The following is a 14,025-nucleotide window of genomic DNA, read 5'->3' as shown; positions in this document are numbered from 1 at the left end:
AGTATTCTCTACTCTTTCATTCAAAATAAATCTTTAAAAAAACATTTGAAGAAGAGCATGGTTTTATAAATTAATCATAGCAAGGTTCTGTAAGGTTTTTTCATGTTTTATTTTCAGTTTTGATTATATTATTGTTGCCAGACATGTTTTATAGCTAGCATCATAAAAAGCCAACCACCACCAACAACTAGCTAGCTAGCTAGCTAGGAATATATATATATATATATGTAGCCATGTTCTTTATACCTAGCTAAGTCTCCAGTTTATATTTAAGTGACTAGCTATTAGCTGCTGTAGCTAGCTAATGCTAGCTTTAAACTAAAGATTCCCAGTATATATATTCCCACAAAACACATCTAACGTTATTAACCCTGAAAATTTTAAACATTTTCCTGGGTTTTTTTTGGTTTGCGAAGTTCTTTTCCTCCAAATATTCTGAAAATAAAGTTCAGAAATTACTTATTTTTAAAATGTAAATTTAATTTGTTTCAAATTGTGGGCAAAAACCTTAATCAGCATGCTAAAAGAACTGACTTTTCTTAATTTAAAATTACTAAACACAACCATTTTCTTACATTTAGTGTAAACTTTTGTGCGTATGGCTTATATTTAATACACCAAAAGAGCTACTTTGTTGATTTCAATTTTATACTCTTTGTAAGCTATTTTTTTCTTCTTTTTGACATTTCTGTTTTACCACTCAATTTTTACATTTTATAAGTTATTTGGAACAGAATGGTATGAAATAGACCAAAATACCTGATCTTAGTTGTTTTTAATTTACAGGCTGTGTCTGTGAAACCTTAAGGGGAACATTTGGTGGAAGACAATGGCATGACATATACTGATAACTGATTTTTGTTGTGTTAGATGTTATATCTGAACCTTTTTGACATTTTATGTTAATTTTGCGAGGAAGGACCATATATATATACACAGAAGAAGAATTCAATATTACACCTTGCAAGCTTTGTTTTTCTATATTTTGTATAAATTCTTACTGGGGAGGACTCCGTGCAATATATCGAAATGACTGATCCTTCTCGATTTAAATTTGATGTGTTCTAAATCGTATATAGTTTTGGAAATTTTGTGTAAGATTTAATGGGTAAGGGCTAGATGCAATATGTCAAAAAAACTTTTTTTGTTGAATCAGAAGCACTCCCTACAACCATTCTTTTTTTTACAGTTTGTGAAGCTTTTGTGAGGAAAGAGTGTATGCAATATTATCGAAATAACTGATTTTTGTTGCAAACTGTTTTTCTTTGGCATTTTGGATTAAAATATTGTTTTAGAGGGCATATGCAGTAGATATATGTACTGAAATAGTTAAATTTTGCAAACTTTGATTTTGTCGTTACCTCTCATTTTTTACATTTTGATTAAACTTTTGTGGGAGACCTTCGGTATGCGAAGGACCAAAATAAGAGATTTTAGTATTATTTAGAATTTGTATTTTGTGTTGCAAAATTGGTGCAAAAATTGACATAAAATGAACTTATATACAGATTGATTGCTGTTGTTTAACATGACTCATTATGACTTATATATATATTTTATGAAAATTTGTGACAGAATACTATGTGAGATTTGAAATTTTGTTTACTTTATTGATGGTAAAACAGCATGCAAATTGCTAAAAGGACTTTATTAATTTTAGATTTAAACACCGTTATTTTGTTGGCATTTTGTCTAAAGTTTGGTGAAGAAGGACTGTATGCAATATATCAAATAATGTTTCATTGCATTATAATTTGTCCTTGCAAATCCCTTTTTTTCACCTTAGATAAAAAATTCTGTCAGAGGCACAATTTATTTTATTTTTTTCATATTGTGTGTCAACCTTTGGCAGGGTTTGCAATAAACTAACTGATTTTAACATATACAATGAGAGAGATTTGTGTTTGACATTGATCAGCTTTTTTGTATATATGTGGCGTTTTGAGTGATTTAAATTTTATGGGTGAGATGTATGTTGAAAACTTCTTTCCGAATAATTTTCGCATTTGTCAGATGGTCAGAGCAAGTAATTTTAGTAGATTTAGATTTTAAATGTCACATAAATACTGCAGTTGTTGAAAACCTTCAATTTTTTTGGTCATTTATATAATAATGCAGATGTAAGATGCGCACTGCTGTATTGTTTGATTTTTGATGGACATATATCTGCTACATAAATTAAATGGAATACAGTGGATTCTTCCACGGGAAACAGCTAGTATTTAAATAATATGTTCGCGATGGCGTCAATGCCCGATTGCCACACGGTCGATCATGTTAAAAGCTGGAACTGTGTATACTGTCAATGCGAAATTAAACAGCAAGAAATGCTCTAGACATATGCAGCGCGGTTTAGTATTATTATTATTATTATTAATACCAGGTAATCTTAGGAGCATCATAAATCCTCTTATGACCATTGGCAACTACTGACATTAGTATAAAAATAAATAAATTAAAAACATCGTCTTGGAGGATCCGGGCATCGATCCCGGTACCTCTCGCATGCAAAGCGAGCGCTCTACCATGTGAGCTAATCCCCCTGGAAATGGTAAAAAGGTCATAGTTCGAGTGCTGTTCGCAATACTAAACTACACCTTACATCAGACACATTTCAGCTTACCTACCTTCAGCAGAGTGGCGCAGAGGAAGCGTGCTGGGCCCATAACCCAGAGGTCGGTGGATCGAAACCACCCTCTGCTACGTGCGAGCTATCGCATCATTTTAAAAACCACGTCATACTACAAACGTGACATGACCTGCATAGTCCTGCACAAGAACTGTACGTTGCTACATCCACCGATAGCTCAGTTGGTTGAGCGGAGGACTGTAGACGAACTTATACCACTCAGGCATCCTTAGGTCGCTGGTTCAAATCCGGCTCGGTGGACTTGCATTTTAGGCCTAAAATTTTGTGTGGCAGGGAAAAGTTGTCGGAAGTGTGATTCGAACCCACGCCCTCATTCGAGGACCAGAATTCTCCACGCGATGAGTGGAAGAACATTTTGTCTTGAGTCTGGCGCCTTAGACCGCTCGGCCATCCCGACATGACACGAACGCTGCTGCAAATTGCTCTGCGCAAATTTCATTTATTTTACGCCTATGGAAAAGGCATTGGAGAACCCGGGCATCGATCCCGGTACCTCTCGCATGCTAAGCGAGCGCTCTACCATCTGAGCTAGTTCCCCATCAAGTTTGCTTCGCCTTTGCCACTCCGCAAATGTTACGTTATTCATCCTCTTTCGACAAGACATTGCGGTGAAAGTTAGTTCACCATCGTACCAAATAATTGTTACGCCCGATGAGGGACTCGAACCCGCGACCCTCAGATTAAAAGTCTGATGCTCTACCGACTGAGCTAACCGGGCGTAAATCTGTATTCCCGGACAGTCCCGCGAACGCTACTGACGTGAAACGAAACATTGACAAGATAAAAAGAACCTCCCCGGCGGGGAATCGAACCCCGGTCTCCCGCGTGACAGGCGGGGATACTTACCACTATACTACCGAGGACGAGTTCATATTTAAATAATATGTTCGCGATGGCGTCAATGCCCGAATGCCACACGGTCGATCATGTTAAAAGCTGAAACTGTGTATACTGTCAATGCGAAATTAAACAGCAAGAAATGCTCTAGACATATGCAGCGCGGTTTAGTATTATTATTATTATTATTAATACCAGGTAATCTTAGGAGCATCATAAATCCTCTTATGACCATTGGCAACTACTGAAATTAGTATAAAAATAAATAAATTAAAAACATCGTCTTGGAGGATCCGGGCATCGATCCCGGTACCTCTCGCATGCAAAGCGAGCGCTCTACCATGTGAGCTAATCCCCCTGGAAATGGTAAAAAGGTCATAGTTCGAGTGCTGTTCGCAATACTAAACTACACCTTACATCAGACACATTTCAGCTTACCTACCTTCAGCAGAGTGGCGCAGAGGAAGCGCGCTGGGCCCATAACCCAGAGGTCGGTGGATCGAAACCACCCTCTGCTACGTGCGAGCTATCGCATCATTTTAAAAACCACGTCATACTACAAACGTGACATGACCTGCATAGTCCTGCACAAGAACTGTACGATGCTACATCCACCGATAGCTCAGTTGGTAGAGCGGAGGACTGTAGACGAACTTATACCACTCAGGCATCCTTAGGTCGCTGGTTCAAATCCGGCTCGGTGGACTTGCATTTTAGGCCTAAAATTTTGTGTGGCAGGGAAAAGTTGTCGGAAGTGGGATTCGAACCCACGCCCTCATTCGAGGACCAGAATTCTCCACGCGATGAGTGGAAGAACATTTTGTCTTGAGTCTGGCGCCTTAGACCGCTCGGCCATCTCGACATGACACGAACGCTGCTGCAAATTGCTCTGCGCAAATTTCATTTATTTTACGCCTATGGAAAAGGCATTGGAGAACCCGGGCATCGATCCCGGTACCTCTCGCATGCTAAGCGAGCGCTCTACCATCTGAGCTAGTTCCCCATCAAGTTTGCTTCGCCTTTGCCACTCCGCAAATGTTACGTTATTCATCCTCTTTCGACAAGACATTGTGGTGAAAGTTAGTTCACCATCGTACCAAATAATTGTTACGCCCGATGAGGGACTCGAACCCGCGACCCTCAGATTAAAAGTCTGATGCTCTACCGACTGAGCTAACCGGGCGTAAATCTGTATTCCCGGACAGTCCCGCGAACGCTACTGACGTGAAACGAAACATTGACAAGATAAAAAGAACTTCCCCGGCGGGGAATCGAACCCCGGTCTCCCGCGTGACAGGCGGGGATACTTACCACTATACTACCGAGGACGAGTTCATTTTTAAATAATATGTTCGCGATGGCGTCAATGCCCGAATGCCACACGGTCGATCATGTTAAAAGCTGAAACTGTGTATACTGTCAATGCGAAATTAAACAGCAAAAATGCTCTAGACATATGCAGCGCGGTTTGGTATTATTATTATTATTATTAATACCAGGTAATCTTAGGAGCATCATAAATCCTCTTATGACCATTGGCAACTACTGAAATTAGTATAAAAATAAATAAATTAAAAACATCGTCTTGGAGGATCCGGGCATCGATCCCGGTACCTCTCGCATGCAAAGCGAGCGCTCTACCATGTGAGCTAATCCCCCTGGAAATGGTAAAAAGGTCATAGTTCGAGTGCTGTTCGCAATACTAAACTACACCTTACATCAGACACATTTCAGCTTACCTACCTTCAGCAGAGTGGCGCAGAGGAAGCGCGCTGGGCCCATAACCCAGAGGTCGGTGGATCGAAACCACCCTCTGCTACGTGCGAGCTATCGCATCATTTTAAAAACCACGTCATACTACAAACGTGACATGACCTGCATAGTCCTGCACAAGAACTGTACGATGCTACATCCACCGATAGCTCAGTTGGTAGAGCGGAGGACTGTAGACGAACTTATACCACTCAGGCATCCTTAGGTCGCTGGTTCAAATCCGGCTCGGTGGACTTGCATTTTAGGCCTAAAATTTTGTGTGGCAGGGAAAAGTTGTCGGAAGTGGGATTCGAACCCACGCCCTCATTCGAGGACCAGAATTCTCCACGCGATGAGTGGAAGAACATTTTGTCTTGAGTCTGGCGCCTTAGACCGCTCGGCCATCCCGACATGACACGAACGCTGCTGCAAATTGCTCTGCGCAAATTTCATTTATTTTACGCCTATGGAAAAGGCATTGGAGAACCCGGGCATCGATCCCGGTACCTCTCGCATGCTAAGCGAGCGCTCTACCATCTGAGCTAGTTCCCCATCAAGTTTGCTTCGCCTTTGCCACTCCGCAAATGTTACGTTATTCATCCTCTTTCGACAAGACATTGTGGTGAAAGTTAGTTCACCATCGTACCAAATAATTGTTACGCCCGATGAGGGACTCGAACCCGCGACCCTCAGATTAAAAGTCTGATGCTCTACCGACTGAGCTAACCGGGCGTAAATCTGTATTCCCGGACAGTCCCGCGAACGCTACTGACGTGAAACGAAACATTGACAAGATAAAAAGAACCTCCCCGGCGGGGAATCGAACCCCGGTCTCCCGCGTGACAGGCGGGGATACTTACCACTATACTACCGAGGACGAGTTCATATTTAAATAATATGTTCGCGATGGCGTCAATGCCCGAATGCCACACGGTCGATCATGTTAAAAGCTGAAACTGTGTATACTGTCAATGCGAAATTAAACAGCAAGAAATGCTCTAGACATATGCAGCGCGGTTTGGTATTATTATTATTATTATTAATACCAGGTAATCTTAGGAGCATCATAAATCCTCTTATGACCATTGGCAACTACTGAAATTAGTATAAAAATAAATAAATTAAAAACATCGTCTTGGAGGATCCGGGCATCGATCCCGGTACCTCTCGCATGCAAAGCGAGCGCTCTACCATGTGAGCTAATCCCCCTGGAAATGGTAAAAAGGTCATAGTTCGAGTGCTGTTCGCAATACTAAACTACACCTTACATCAGACACATTTCAGCTTACCTACCTTCAGCAGAGTGGCGCAGAGGAAGCGTGCTGGGCCCATAACCCAGAGGTCGGTGGATCGAAACCACCCTCTGCTACGTGCGAGCTATCGCATCATTTTAAAAACCACGTCATACTACAAACGTGACATGACCTGCATAGTCCTGCACAAGAACTGTACGATGCTACATCCACCGATAGCTCAGTTGGTAGAGCGGAGGACTGTAGACGAACTTATACCACTCAGGCATCCTTAGGTCGCTGGTTCAAATCCGGCTCGGTGGACTTGCATTTTAGGCCTAAAATTTTGTGTGGCAGGGAAAAGTTGTCGGAAGTGGGATTCGAACCCACGCCCTCATTCGAGGACCAGAATTCTCCACGCGATGAGTGGAAGAACATTTTGTCTTGAGTCTGGCGCCTTAGACCGCTCGGCCATCCCGACATGACACGAACGCTGCTGCAAATTGCTCTGCGCAAATTTCATTTATTTTACGCCTATGGAAAAGGCATTGGAGAACCCGGGCATCGATCCCGGTACCTCTCGCATGCTAAGCGAGCGCTCTACCATCTGAGCTAGTTCCCCATCAAGTTTGCTTCGCCTTTGCCACTCCGCAAATGTTACGTTATTCATCCTCTTTCGACAAGACATTGTGGTGAAAGTTAGTTCACCATCGTACCAAATAATTGTTACGCCCGATGAGGGACTCGAACCCGCGACCCTCAGATTAAAAGTCTGATGCTCTACCGACTGATCTAACCGGGCGTAAATCTGTATTCCCGGACAGTCCCGCGAACGCTACTGACGTGAAACGAAACATTGACAAGATAAAAAGAACCTCCCCGGCGGGGAATCGAACCCCGGTCTCCCGCGTGACAGGCGGGGATACTTACCACTATACTACCGAGGACGAGTTCATATTTAAATAATATGTTCGCGATGGCGTCAATGCCCGAATGCCACACGGTCGATCATGTTAAAAGCTGAAACTGTGTATACTGTCAATGCGAAATTAAACAGCAAGAAATGCTCTAGACATATGCAGCGCGGTTTAGTATTATTATTATTATTATTAATACCAGGTAATCTTAGGAGCATCATAAATCCTCTTATGACCATTGGCAACTACTGAAATTAGTATAAAAATAAATAAATTAAAAACATCGTCTTGGAGGATCCGGGCATCGATCCCGGTACCTCTCGCATGCAAAGCGAGCGCTCTACCATGTGAGCTAATCCCCCTGGAAATGGTAAAAAGGTCATAGTTCGAGTGCTGTTCGCAATACTAAACTACACCTTACATCAGACACATTTCAGAGTGGCGCAGAGGAAGCGTGCTGGGCCCATAACCCAGAGGTCGGTGGATCGAAACCACCCTCTGCTACGTGCGAGCTATCGCATCATTTTAAAAACCACGTCATACTACAAACGTGACATGACCTGCATAGTCCTGCACAAGAACTGTACGATGCTACATCCACCGATAGCTCAGTTGGTAGAGCGTAGGACTGTAGACGAACCTATACCACTCAGGCATCCTTAGGTCGCTGGTTCAAATCCGGCTCGGTGGACTTGCATTTTAGGCCTAAAATTTTGTGTGGCAGGGAAAAGTTGTCGGAAGTGGGATTCGAACCCACGCCCTCATTCGAGGACCAGAATTCTCCACGCGATGAGTGGAAGAACATTTTGTCTTGAGTCTGGCGCCTTAGACCGCTCGGCCATCCCGACATGACACGAACGCTGCTGCAAATTGCTCTGCGCAAATTTCATTTATTTTACGCCTATGGAAAAGGCATTGGAGAACCCGGGCATCGATCCCGGTACCTCTCGCATGCTAAGCGAGCGCTCTACCATCTGAGCTAGTTCCCCATCAAGTTTGCTTCGCCTTTGCCACTCCGCAAATGTTACGTTATTCATCCTCTTTCGACAAGACATTGTGGTGAAAGTTAGTTCACCATCGTACCAAATAATTGTTACGCCCGATGAGGGACTCGAACCCGCGACCCTCAGATTAAAAGTCTGATGCTCTACCGACTGAGCTAACCGGGCGTAAATCTGTATTCCCGGACAGTCCCGCGAACGCTACTGACGTGAAACGAAACATTGACAAGATAAAAAGAACCTCCCCGGCGGGGAATCGAACCCCGGTCTCCCGCGTGACAGGCGGGGATACTTACCACTATACTACCGAGGACGAGTTCATATTTAAATAATATGTTCGCGATGGCGTCAATGCCCGAATGCCACACGGTCGATCATGTTAAAAGCTGAAACTGTGTATACTGTCAATGCGAAATTAAACAGCAAGAAATGCTCTAGACATATGCAGCGCAGTTTAGTATTATTATTATTATTATTAATACCAGGTAATCTTAGGAGCATCATAAATCCTCTTATGACCATTGGCAACTACTGAAATTAGTATAAAAATAAATAAATTAAAAACATCGTCTTGGAGGATCCGGGCATCGATCCCGGTACCTCTCGCATGCAAAGCGAGCGCTCTACCATGTGAGCTAATCCCCCTGGAAATGGTAAAAAGGTCATAGTTCGAGTGCTGTTCGCAATACTAAACTACACCTTACATCAGACACATTTCAGCTTACCTACCTTCAGCAGAGTGGCGCAGAGGAAGCGTGCTGGGCCCATAACCCAGAGGTCGGTGGATCGAAACCACCCTCTGCTACGTGCGAGCTATCGCATCATTTTAAGAACCACGTCATACTACAAACGTGACATGACCTGCATAGTCCTGCACAAGAACTGTACGATGCTACATCCACCGATAGCTCAGTTGGTAGAGCGGAGGACTGTAGACGAACTCATACCACTCAGGCATCCTTAGGTCGCTGGTTCAAATCCGGCTCGGTGGACTTGCATTTTAGGCCTAAAATTTTGTGTGGCAGGGAAAAGTTGTCGGAAGTGGGATTCGAACCCACGCCCTCATTCGAGGACCAGAATTCTCCACGCGATGAGTGGAAGAACATTTTGTCTTGAGTCTGGCGCCTTAGACCGCTCGGCCATCCCGACATGACACGAACGCTGCTGCAAATTGCTCTGCGCAAATTTCATTTATTTTACGCCTATGGAAAAGGCATTGGAGAACCCGGGCATCGATCCCGGTACCTCTCGCATGCTAAGCGAGCGCTCTACCATCTGAGCTAGTTCCCCATCAAGTTTGCTTCGCCTTTGCCACTCCGCAAATGTTACGTTATTCATCCTCTTTCGACAAGACATTGTGGTGAAAGTTAGTTCACCATCGTACCAAATAATTGTTACGCCCGATGAGGGACTCGAACCCGCGACCCTCAGATTAAAAGTCTGATGCTCTACCGACTGATTTAACCGGGCGTAAATCTGTATTCCCGGACAGTCCCGCGAACGCTACTGACGTGAAACGAAACATTGACAAGATAAAAAGAACCTCCCCGGCGGGGAATCGAACCCCGGTCTCCCGCGTGACAGGCGGGGATACTTACCACTATACTACCGAGGACGAGTTCATATTTAAATAATATGTTCGCGATGGCGTCAATGCCCGAATGCCACACGGTCGATCATGTTAAAAGCTGAAACTGTGTATACTGTCAATGCGAAATTAAACAGCAAAAAATGCTCTAGACATATGCAGCGCGGTTTAGTATTATTATTATTATTATTAATACCAGGTAATCTTAGGAGCATCATAAATCCTCTTATGACCATTGGCAACTACTGAAATTAGTATAAAAATAAATAAATTAAAAACATCGTCTTGGAGGATCCGGGCATCGATCCCGGTACCTCTCGCATGCAAAGCGAGCGCTCTACCATGTGAGCTAATCCCCCTGGAAATGGTAAAAAGGTCATAGTTCGAGTGCTGTTCGCAATACTAAACTACACTTTACATCAGACACATTTCAGAGTGGCGCAGAAGAAGCGTGCTGGGCCCATAACCCAGAGGTCGGTGGATCGAAACCACCCTCTGCTACGTGCGAGCTATCGCATAATTTTAAAAACCACGTCATACTACAAACGTGACATGACCTGCATAGTCCTGCACAAGAACTGTACGATGCTACATCCACCGATAGCTCAGTTGGTAGAGCGGAGGACTGTAGACGAACCTATACCACTCAGGCATCCTTAGGTCGCTGGTTCAAATCCGGCTCGGTGGACTTGCATTTTAGGCCTAAAATTTTGTGTGGCAGGGAAAAGTTGTCGGAAGTGGGATTCGAACCCACGCCCTCATTCGAGGACCAGAATTCTCCACGCGATGAGTGGAAGAACATTTTGTCTTGAGTCTGGCGCCTTAGACCGCTCGGCCATCCCGACATGACACGAACGCTGCTGCAAATTGCTCTGCGCAAATTTCATTTATTTTACGCCTATGGAAAAGGCATTGGAGAACCCGGGCATCGATCCCGGTACCTCTCGCATGCTAAGCGAGCGCTCTACCATCTGAGCTAGTTCCCCATCAAGTTTGCTTCGCCTTTGCCACTCCGCAAATGTTACGTTATTCATCCTCTTTCGACAAGACATTGTGGTGAAAGTTAGTTCACCATCGTACCAAATAATTGTTACGCCCGATGAGGGACTCGAAACCGCAACCCTCAGATTAAAAGTCTGATGCTCTACCGACTGAGCTAACCGGGCGTAAATCTGTATTCCCGGACAGTCCCGCGAACGCTACTGACGTGAAACGAAACATTGACAAGATAAAAAGAACCTCCCCGGCGGGGAATCGAACCCCGGTCTCCCGCGTGACAGGCGGGGATACTTACCACTATACTACCGAGGACGAGTTCATATTTAAATAATATGTTCGCGATGGCGTCAATGCCCGAATGCCACACGGTCGATCATGTTAAAAGCTGAAACTGTGTATACTGTCAATGCGAAATTAAACAGCAAGAAATGCTCTAGACATATGCAGCGCGGTTTAGTATTATTATTATTATTATTAATACCAGGTAATCTTAGGAGCATCATAAATCCTCTTATGACCATTGGCAACTACTGAAATTAGTATAAAAATAAATAAATTAAAAACATCGTCTTGGAGGATCCGGGCATCGATCCCGGTACCTCTCGCATGCAAAGCGAGCGCTCTACCATGTGAGCTAATCCCCCTGGAAATGGTAAAAAGGTCATAGTTCGAGTGCTGTTCGCAATACTAAACTACACCTTACATCAGACACATTTCAGCTTACCTACCTTCAGCAGAGTGGCGCAGAGGAAGCGTGCTGGGCCCATAACCCAGAGGTCGGTGGATCGAAACCACCCTCTGCTACGTGCGAGCTATCGCATCATTTTAAAAACCACGTCATACTACAAACGTGACATGACCTGCATAGTCCTGCACAAGAACTGTACGATGCTACATCCACCGATAGCTCAGTTGGTAGAGCGGAGGACTGTAGACGAACTTATACCACTCAGGCATCATTAGGTCGCTGGTTCAAATCCAGCTCGGTGGAATTGCATTTTAGGCCTAAAATTTTGTGTGGCAGGGAAAAGTTGTCGGAAGTGGGATTCTAACCCACGCCCTCATTCGAGGACCAGAATTCTCCACGCGATGAGTGGAAGAACATTTTGTCTTGAGTCTGGCGCCTTAGACCGCTCGGCCATCCCGACATGACACGAACGCTGCTGCAAATTGCTCTGCGCAAATTTCATTTATTTTACGCCTATGGAAAAGGCATTGGAGAACCCGGGCATCGATCCCGGTACCTCTCGCATGCTAAGCGAGCGCTCTACCATCTGAGCTAGTTCCCCATCAAGTTTGCTTCGCCTTTGCCACTCCGCAAATGTTACGTTATTCATCCTCTTTCGACAAGACATTGTGGTGAAAGTTAGTTCACCATCGTACCAAATAATTGTTACGCCCGATGAGGGACTCGAACCCGCGACCCTCAGATTAAAAGTCTGATGCTCTACCGACTGAGCTAACCGGGCGTAAATCTGTATTCCCGGACAGTCCCGCGAACGCTACTGACGTAAAACGAAACATTGACAAGATAAAAAGAACCTCCCCGGGGGGGAGTCGAACCCCGGTCTCCCGCGTGACAGGCGGGGATACTTACCACTATACTACCGAGGACGAGTTCATTTTAAATAATATGTTCGCGATGGCGTCAATGCCCGAATGCCACACGGTCGATCATGTTAAAAGCTGAAACTGTGTATACTGTCAATGCGAAATTAAACAGCAAGAAATGCTCTAGACAAATGCAGCGCGGTTTAGTATTATTATTATTATTATTAATACCAGGTAATCTTAGGAGCATCATAAATCCTCTTATGACCATTGGCAACTACTGAAATTAGTATAAAAATAAATAAATTAAAAACATCGTCTTGGAGGATCCGGGCATCGATCCCGGTACCTCTCGCATGCAAAGCGAGCGCTCTACCATGTGAGCTAATCCCCCTGGAAATGGTAAAAAGGTCATAGTTCGAGTGCTGTTCGCAATACTAAACTACACCTTACATCAGACACATTTCAGCTTACCTACCTTCAGCAGAGTGGCGCAGAGGAAGCGTGCTGGGCCCATAACCCAGAGGTCGGTGGATCGAAACCACCCTCTGCTACGTGCGAGCTATCGCATCATTTTAAAAACCACGTCATACCACAAACGTGACATGACCTGCATAGTCCTGCACAAGAACTGTACGATGCTACATCCACCGATAGCTCAGTTGGTAGAGCGGAGGACTGTAGACGAACTTATACCACTCAGGCATCCTTAGGATGCTGGTTCAAATCCGGCTCGGTGGACTTGCATTTTAGGCCTAAAATTTTGTGTGGCAGGGAAAAGTTGTCGGAAGTGGGATTCGAACCCACGCCCTCATTCGAGGACCAGAATTCTCCACGCGATGAGTGGAAGAACATTTTGTCTTGAGTCTGGCGCCTTAGACCGCTCGGCCATCCCGAAATGACACGAACGCTGCTGCAAATTGCTCTGCGCAAATTTCATTTATTTTACGCCTATGGAAAAGGCATTGGAGAACCCGGGCATCGATCCCGGTACCTCTCGCATGCTAAGCGAGCGCTTTACGATCTGAGCTAGTTCCCCATCAAGTTTGCTTCGCCTTTGCCACTCCGCAAATGTTACGTTATTCATCCTCTTTCGACAAGACATTGTGGTGAAAGTTAGTTCACCATCGTACCAAATAATTGTTACGCCCGATGAGGGACTCGAACCCGCGACCCTCAGATTAAAAGTCTGATGCTCTACCGACTGAGCTAACCGGGCGTAAATCTGTATTCCCGGACAGTCCCGCGAACGCTACTGACGTGAAACGAAACATTGACAAGATAAAAAGAACCTCCCCGGCGGGGAATCGAACCCCGGTCTCCCGCGTGACAGGCGGGGATACTTACCACTATACTACCGAGGACGAGTTCATATTTAAATAATATGTTCGCGATGGCGTCAATGCCCGAATGCCACACGGTCGATCATGTTAAAAGCTGAAACTGTGTATACTGTCAATGCGAAATTAAACAGCAAGAAATGCTCTAGACATATGCA

At 44.4% G+C, this 14,025-nt stretch overlaps 49 non-coding genes across 49 annotated transcripts; 9 read left to right on the top strand and 40 right to left on the bottom strand.

The window, feature by feature from the left end:
- Nucleotides 1–2,470: 2,470 nt before the first annotated feature.
- On the bottom strand, nucleotides 2,471–2,543 carry Trnaa-ugc (transfer RNA alanine (anticodon UGC)). Its single transcript has one exon. It is a non-coding gene; the product is annotated as a tRNA-Ala (tRNA).
- A 253-nt stretch (nucleotides 2,544–2,796) lies between these two features.
- Trnay-gua (transfer RNA tyrosine (anticodon GUA)) lies at nucleotides 2,797–2,890 on the top strand. The gene is made up of 2 exons: nucleotides 2,797–2,833; nucleotides 2,855–2,890. It is a non-coding gene; the product is annotated as a tRNA-Tyr (tRNA).
- A 41-nt stretch (nucleotides 2,891–2,931) lies between these two features.
- Trnal-caa (transfer RNA leucine (anticodon CAA)) lies at nucleotides 2,932–3,047 on the bottom strand. The gene is made up of 2 exons: nucleotides 3,010–3,047; nucleotides 2,932–2,977 (listed from the first exon to the last, which is right to left on the bottom strand). It is a non-coding gene; the product is annotated as a tRNA-Leu (tRNA).
- Nucleotides 3,048–3,115: 68 nt separating this feature from the next.
- Trnaa-agc (transfer RNA alanine (anticodon AGC)) lies at nucleotides 3,116–3,188 on the bottom strand. Its single transcript has one exon. It is a non-coding gene; the product is annotated as a tRNA-Ala (tRNA).
- Nucleotides 3,189–3,295: 107 nt separating this feature from the next.
- Trnak-uuu (transfer RNA lysine (anticodon UUU)) lies at nucleotides 3,296–3,368 on the bottom strand. Its single transcript has one exon. It is a non-coding gene; the product is annotated as a tRNA-Lys (tRNA).
- A 73-nt stretch (nucleotides 3,369–3,441) lies between these two features.
- Nucleotides 3,442–3,513, bottom strand: Trnad-guc (transfer RNA aspartic acid (anticodon GUC)). The gene has a single exon. It is a non-coding gene; the product is annotated as a tRNA-Asp (tRNA).
- A 259-nt stretch (nucleotides 3,514–3,772) lies between these two features.
- Nucleotides 3,773–3,845, bottom strand: Trnaa-ugc (transfer RNA alanine (anticodon UGC)). Its single transcript has one exon. It is a non-coding gene; the product is annotated as a tRNA-Ala (tRNA).
- A 253-nt stretch (nucleotides 3,846–4,098) lies between these two features.
- Trnay-gua (transfer RNA tyrosine (anticodon GUA)) lies at nucleotides 4,099–4,192 on the top strand. The gene is made up of 2 exons: nucleotides 4,099–4,135; nucleotides 4,157–4,192. It is a non-coding gene; the product is annotated as a tRNA-Tyr (tRNA).
- Nucleotides 4,193–4,233: 41 nt separating this feature from the next.
- On the bottom strand, nucleotides 4,234–4,349 carry Trnal-caa (transfer RNA leucine (anticodon CAA)). The gene is made up of 2 exons: nucleotides 4,312–4,349; nucleotides 4,234–4,279 (listed from the first exon to the last, which is right to left on the bottom strand). It is a non-coding gene; the product is annotated as a tRNA-Leu (tRNA).
- A 68-nt stretch (nucleotides 4,350–4,417) lies between these two features.
- Trnaa-agc (transfer RNA alanine (anticodon AGC)) lies at nucleotides 4,418–4,490 on the bottom strand. Its single transcript has one exon. It is a non-coding gene; the product is annotated as a tRNA-Ala (tRNA).
- Nucleotides 4,491–4,597: 107 nt separating this feature from the next.
- Trnak-uuu (transfer RNA lysine (anticodon UUU)) lies at nucleotides 4,598–4,670 on the bottom strand. Its single transcript has one exon. It is a non-coding gene; the product is annotated as a tRNA-Lys (tRNA).
- A 73-nt stretch (nucleotides 4,671–4,743) lies between these two features.
- Nucleotides 4,744–4,815, bottom strand: Trnad-guc (transfer RNA aspartic acid (anticodon GUC)). The gene has a single exon. It is a non-coding gene; the product is annotated as a tRNA-Asp (tRNA).
- A 258-nt stretch (nucleotides 4,816–5,073) lies between these two features.
- On the bottom strand, nucleotides 5,074–5,146 carry Trnaa-ugc (transfer RNA alanine (anticodon UGC)). The gene has a single exon. It is a non-coding gene; the product is annotated as a tRNA-Ala (tRNA).
- A 253-nt stretch (nucleotides 5,147–5,399) lies between these two features.
- Trnay-gua (transfer RNA tyrosine (anticodon GUA)) lies at nucleotides 5,400–5,493 on the top strand. The gene is made up of 2 exons: nucleotides 5,400–5,436; nucleotides 5,458–5,493. It is a non-coding gene; the product is annotated as a tRNA-Tyr (tRNA).
- A 41-nt stretch (nucleotides 5,494–5,534) lies between these two features.
- Trnal-caa (transfer RNA leucine (anticodon CAA)) lies at nucleotides 5,535–5,650 on the bottom strand. The gene is made up of 2 exons: nucleotides 5,613–5,650; nucleotides 5,535–5,580 (listed from the first exon to the last, which is right to left on the bottom strand). It is a non-coding gene; the product is annotated as a tRNA-Leu (tRNA).
- A 68-nt stretch (nucleotides 5,651–5,718) lies between these two features.
- On the bottom strand, nucleotides 5,719–5,791 carry Trnaa-agc (transfer RNA alanine (anticodon AGC)). Its single transcript has one exon. It is a non-coding gene; the product is annotated as a tRNA-Ala (tRNA).
- A 107-nt stretch (nucleotides 5,792–5,898) lies between these two features.
- Nucleotides 5,899–5,971, bottom strand: Trnak-uuu (transfer RNA lysine (anticodon UUU)). Its single transcript has one exon. It is a non-coding gene; the product is annotated as a tRNA-Lys (tRNA).
- Nucleotides 5,972–6,044: 73 nt separating this feature from the next.
- Trnad-guc (transfer RNA aspartic acid (anticodon GUC)) lies at nucleotides 6,045–6,116 on the bottom strand. The gene has a single exon. It is a non-coding gene; the product is annotated as a tRNA-Asp (tRNA).
- Nucleotides 6,117–6,375: 259 nt separating this feature from the next.
- On the bottom strand, nucleotides 6,376–6,448 carry Trnaa-ugc (transfer RNA alanine (anticodon UGC)). Its single transcript has one exon. It is a non-coding gene; the product is annotated as a tRNA-Ala (tRNA).
- Nucleotides 6,449–6,701: 253 nt separating this feature from the next.
- On the top strand, nucleotides 6,702–6,795 carry Trnay-gua (transfer RNA tyrosine (anticodon GUA)). The gene is made up of 2 exons: nucleotides 6,702–6,738; nucleotides 6,760–6,795. It is a non-coding gene; the product is annotated as a tRNA-Tyr (tRNA).
- Nucleotides 6,796–6,836: 41 nt separating this feature from the next.
- Nucleotides 6,837–6,952, bottom strand: Trnal-caa (transfer RNA leucine (anticodon CAA)). The gene is made up of 2 exons: nucleotides 6,915–6,952; nucleotides 6,837–6,882 (listed from the first exon to the last, which is right to left on the bottom strand). It is a non-coding gene; the product is annotated as a tRNA-Leu (tRNA).
- A 68-nt stretch (nucleotides 6,953–7,020) lies between these two features.
- Nucleotides 7,021–7,093, bottom strand: Trnaa-agc (transfer RNA alanine (anticodon AGC)). Its single transcript has one exon. It is a non-coding gene; the product is annotated as a tRNA-Ala (tRNA).
- Nucleotides 7,094–7,346: 253 nt separating this feature from the next.
- On the bottom strand, nucleotides 7,347–7,418 carry Trnad-guc (transfer RNA aspartic acid (anticodon GUC)). The gene has a single exon. It is a non-coding gene; the product is annotated as a tRNA-Asp (tRNA).
- Nucleotides 7,419–7,677: 259 nt separating this feature from the next.
- Trnaa-ugc (transfer RNA alanine (anticodon UGC)) lies at nucleotides 7,678–7,750 on the bottom strand. Its single transcript has one exon. It is a non-coding gene; the product is annotated as a tRNA-Ala (tRNA).
- Nucleotides 7,751–7,985: 235 nt separating this feature from the next.
- Nucleotides 7,986–8,079, top strand: Trnay-gua (transfer RNA tyrosine (anticodon GUA)). The gene is made up of 2 exons: nucleotides 7,986–8,022; nucleotides 8,044–8,079. It is a non-coding gene; the product is annotated as a tRNA-Tyr (tRNA).
- Nucleotides 8,080–8,120: 41 nt separating this feature from the next.
- Nucleotides 8,121–8,236, bottom strand: Trnal-caa (transfer RNA leucine (anticodon CAA)). Its single transcript has 2 exons — nucleotides 8,199–8,236; nucleotides 8,121–8,166 (listed from the first exon to the last, which is right to left on the bottom strand). It is a non-coding gene; the product is annotated as a tRNA-Leu (tRNA).
- Nucleotides 8,237–8,304: 68 nt separating this feature from the next.
- On the bottom strand, nucleotides 8,305–8,377 carry Trnaa-agc (transfer RNA alanine (anticodon AGC)). The gene has a single exon. It is a non-coding gene; the product is annotated as a tRNA-Ala (tRNA).
- A 107-nt stretch (nucleotides 8,378–8,484) lies between these two features.
- On the bottom strand, nucleotides 8,485–8,557 carry Trnak-uuu (transfer RNA lysine (anticodon UUU)). The gene has a single exon. It is a non-coding gene; the product is annotated as a tRNA-Lys (tRNA).
- Nucleotides 8,558–8,630: 73 nt separating this feature from the next.
- On the bottom strand, nucleotides 8,631–8,702 carry Trnad-guc (transfer RNA aspartic acid (anticodon GUC)). Its single transcript has one exon. It is a non-coding gene; the product is annotated as a tRNA-Asp (tRNA).
- Nucleotides 8,703–8,961: 259 nt separating this feature from the next.
- Trnaa-ugc (transfer RNA alanine (anticodon UGC)) lies at nucleotides 8,962–9,034 on the bottom strand. Its single transcript has one exon. It is a non-coding gene; the product is annotated as a tRNA-Ala (tRNA).
- A 253-nt stretch (nucleotides 9,035–9,287) lies between these two features.
- On the top strand, nucleotides 9,288–9,381 carry Trnay-gua (transfer RNA tyrosine (anticodon GUA)). The gene is made up of 2 exons: nucleotides 9,288–9,324; nucleotides 9,346–9,381. It is a non-coding gene; the product is annotated as a tRNA-Tyr (tRNA).
- Nucleotides 9,382–9,422: 41 nt separating this feature from the next.
- Trnal-caa (transfer RNA leucine (anticodon CAA)) lies at nucleotides 9,423–9,538 on the bottom strand. Its single transcript has 2 exons — nucleotides 9,501–9,538; nucleotides 9,423–9,468 (listed from the first exon to the last, which is right to left on the bottom strand). It is a non-coding gene; the product is annotated as a tRNA-Leu (tRNA).
- Nucleotides 9,539–9,606: 68 nt separating this feature from the next.
- Trnaa-agc (transfer RNA alanine (anticodon AGC)) lies at nucleotides 9,607–9,679 on the bottom strand. The gene has a single exon. It is a non-coding gene; the product is annotated as a tRNA-Ala (tRNA).
- A 253-nt stretch (nucleotides 9,680–9,932) lies between these two features.
- On the bottom strand, nucleotides 9,933–10,004 carry Trnad-guc (transfer RNA aspartic acid (anticodon GUC)). Its single transcript has one exon. It is a non-coding gene; the product is annotated as a tRNA-Asp (tRNA).
- A 259-nt stretch (nucleotides 10,005–10,263) lies between these two features.
- On the bottom strand, nucleotides 10,264–10,336 carry Trnaa-ugc (transfer RNA alanine (anticodon UGC)). Its single transcript has one exon. It is a non-coding gene; the product is annotated as a tRNA-Ala (tRNA).
- A 235-nt stretch (nucleotides 10,337–10,571) lies between these two features.
- On the top strand, nucleotides 10,572–10,665 carry Trnay-gua (transfer RNA tyrosine (anticodon GUA)). The gene is made up of 2 exons: nucleotides 10,572–10,608; nucleotides 10,630–10,665. It is a non-coding gene; the product is annotated as a tRNA-Tyr (tRNA).
- A 41-nt stretch (nucleotides 10,666–10,706) lies between these two features.
- Nucleotides 10,707–10,822, bottom strand: Trnal-caa (transfer RNA leucine (anticodon CAA)). Its single transcript has 2 exons — nucleotides 10,785–10,822; nucleotides 10,707–10,752 (listed from the first exon to the last, which is right to left on the bottom strand). It is a non-coding gene; the product is annotated as a tRNA-Leu (tRNA).
- Nucleotides 10,823–10,890: 68 nt separating this feature from the next.
- On the bottom strand, nucleotides 10,891–10,963 carry Trnaa-agc (transfer RNA alanine (anticodon AGC)). Its single transcript has one exon. It is a non-coding gene; the product is annotated as a tRNA-Ala (tRNA).
- Nucleotides 10,964–11,216: 253 nt separating this feature from the next.
- On the bottom strand, nucleotides 11,217–11,288 carry Trnad-guc (transfer RNA aspartic acid (anticodon GUC)). The gene has a single exon. It is a non-coding gene; the product is annotated as a tRNA-Asp (tRNA).
- Nucleotides 11,289–11,547: 259 nt separating this feature from the next.
- On the bottom strand, nucleotides 11,548–11,620 carry Trnaa-ugc (transfer RNA alanine (anticodon UGC)). The gene has a single exon. It is a non-coding gene; the product is annotated as a tRNA-Ala (tRNA).
- Nucleotides 11,621–11,873: 253 nt separating this feature from the next.
- Nucleotides 11,874–11,967, top strand: Trnay-gua (transfer RNA tyrosine (anticodon GUA)). The gene is made up of 2 exons: nucleotides 11,874–11,910; nucleotides 11,932–11,967. It is a non-coding gene; the product is annotated as a tRNA-Tyr (tRNA).
- Nucleotides 11,968–12,008: 41 nt separating this feature from the next.
- Trnal-caa (transfer RNA leucine (anticodon CAA)) lies at nucleotides 12,009–12,124 on the bottom strand. Its single transcript has 2 exons — nucleotides 12,087–12,124; nucleotides 12,009–12,054 (listed from the first exon to the last, which is right to left on the bottom strand). It is a non-coding gene; the product is annotated as a tRNA-Leu (tRNA).
- A 68-nt stretch (nucleotides 12,125–12,192) lies between these two features.
- On the bottom strand, nucleotides 12,193–12,265 carry Trnaa-agc (transfer RNA alanine (anticodon AGC)). The gene has a single exon. It is a non-coding gene; the product is annotated as a tRNA-Ala (tRNA).
- Nucleotides 12,266–12,372: 107 nt separating this feature from the next.
- Nucleotides 12,373–12,445, bottom strand: Trnak-uuu (transfer RNA lysine (anticodon UUU)). Its single transcript has one exon. It is a non-coding gene; the product is annotated as a tRNA-Lys (tRNA).
- A 403-nt stretch (nucleotides 12,446–12,848) lies between these two features.
- On the bottom strand, nucleotides 12,849–12,921 carry Trnaa-ugc (transfer RNA alanine (anticodon UGC)). Its single transcript has one exon. It is a non-coding gene; the product is annotated as a tRNA-Ala (tRNA).
- A 253-nt stretch (nucleotides 12,922–13,174) lies between these two features.
- Nucleotides 13,175–13,268, top strand: Trnay-gua (transfer RNA tyrosine (anticodon GUA)). The gene is made up of 2 exons: nucleotides 13,175–13,211; nucleotides 13,233–13,268. It is a non-coding gene; the product is annotated as a tRNA-Tyr (tRNA).
- Nucleotides 13,269–13,309: 41 nt separating this feature from the next.
- Trnal-caa (transfer RNA leucine (anticodon CAA)) lies at nucleotides 13,310–13,425 on the bottom strand. Its single transcript has 2 exons — nucleotides 13,388–13,425; nucleotides 13,310–13,355 (listed from the first exon to the last, which is right to left on the bottom strand). It is a non-coding gene; the product is annotated as a tRNA-Leu (tRNA).
- Nucleotides 13,426–13,673: 248 nt separating this feature from the next.
- On the bottom strand, nucleotides 13,674–13,746 carry Trnak-uuu (transfer RNA lysine (anticodon UUU)). The gene has a single exon. It is a non-coding gene; the product is annotated as a tRNA-Lys (tRNA).
- A 73-nt stretch (nucleotides 13,747–13,819) lies between these two features.
- Trnad-guc (transfer RNA aspartic acid (anticodon GUC)) lies at nucleotides 13,820–13,891 on the bottom strand. The gene has a single exon. It is a non-coding gene; the product is annotated as a tRNA-Asp (tRNA).
- Between the last annotated feature and the right edge of the window lie 134 nt (nucleotides 13,892–14,025).

This window comes from Hydractinia symbiolongicarpus, chromosome 3 (assembly GCF_029227915.1).
Source record: "Hydractinia symbiolongicarpus strain clone_291-10 chromosome 3, HSymV2.1, whole genome shotgun sequence".
Classification (NCBI taxonomy): Eukaryota; Metazoa; Cnidaria; class Hydrozoa; order Anthoathecata; family Hydractiniidae; genus Hydractinia; species Hydractinia symbiolongicarpus.
This window is presented reverse-complemented; position numbering and strand designations above follow the sequence as displayed.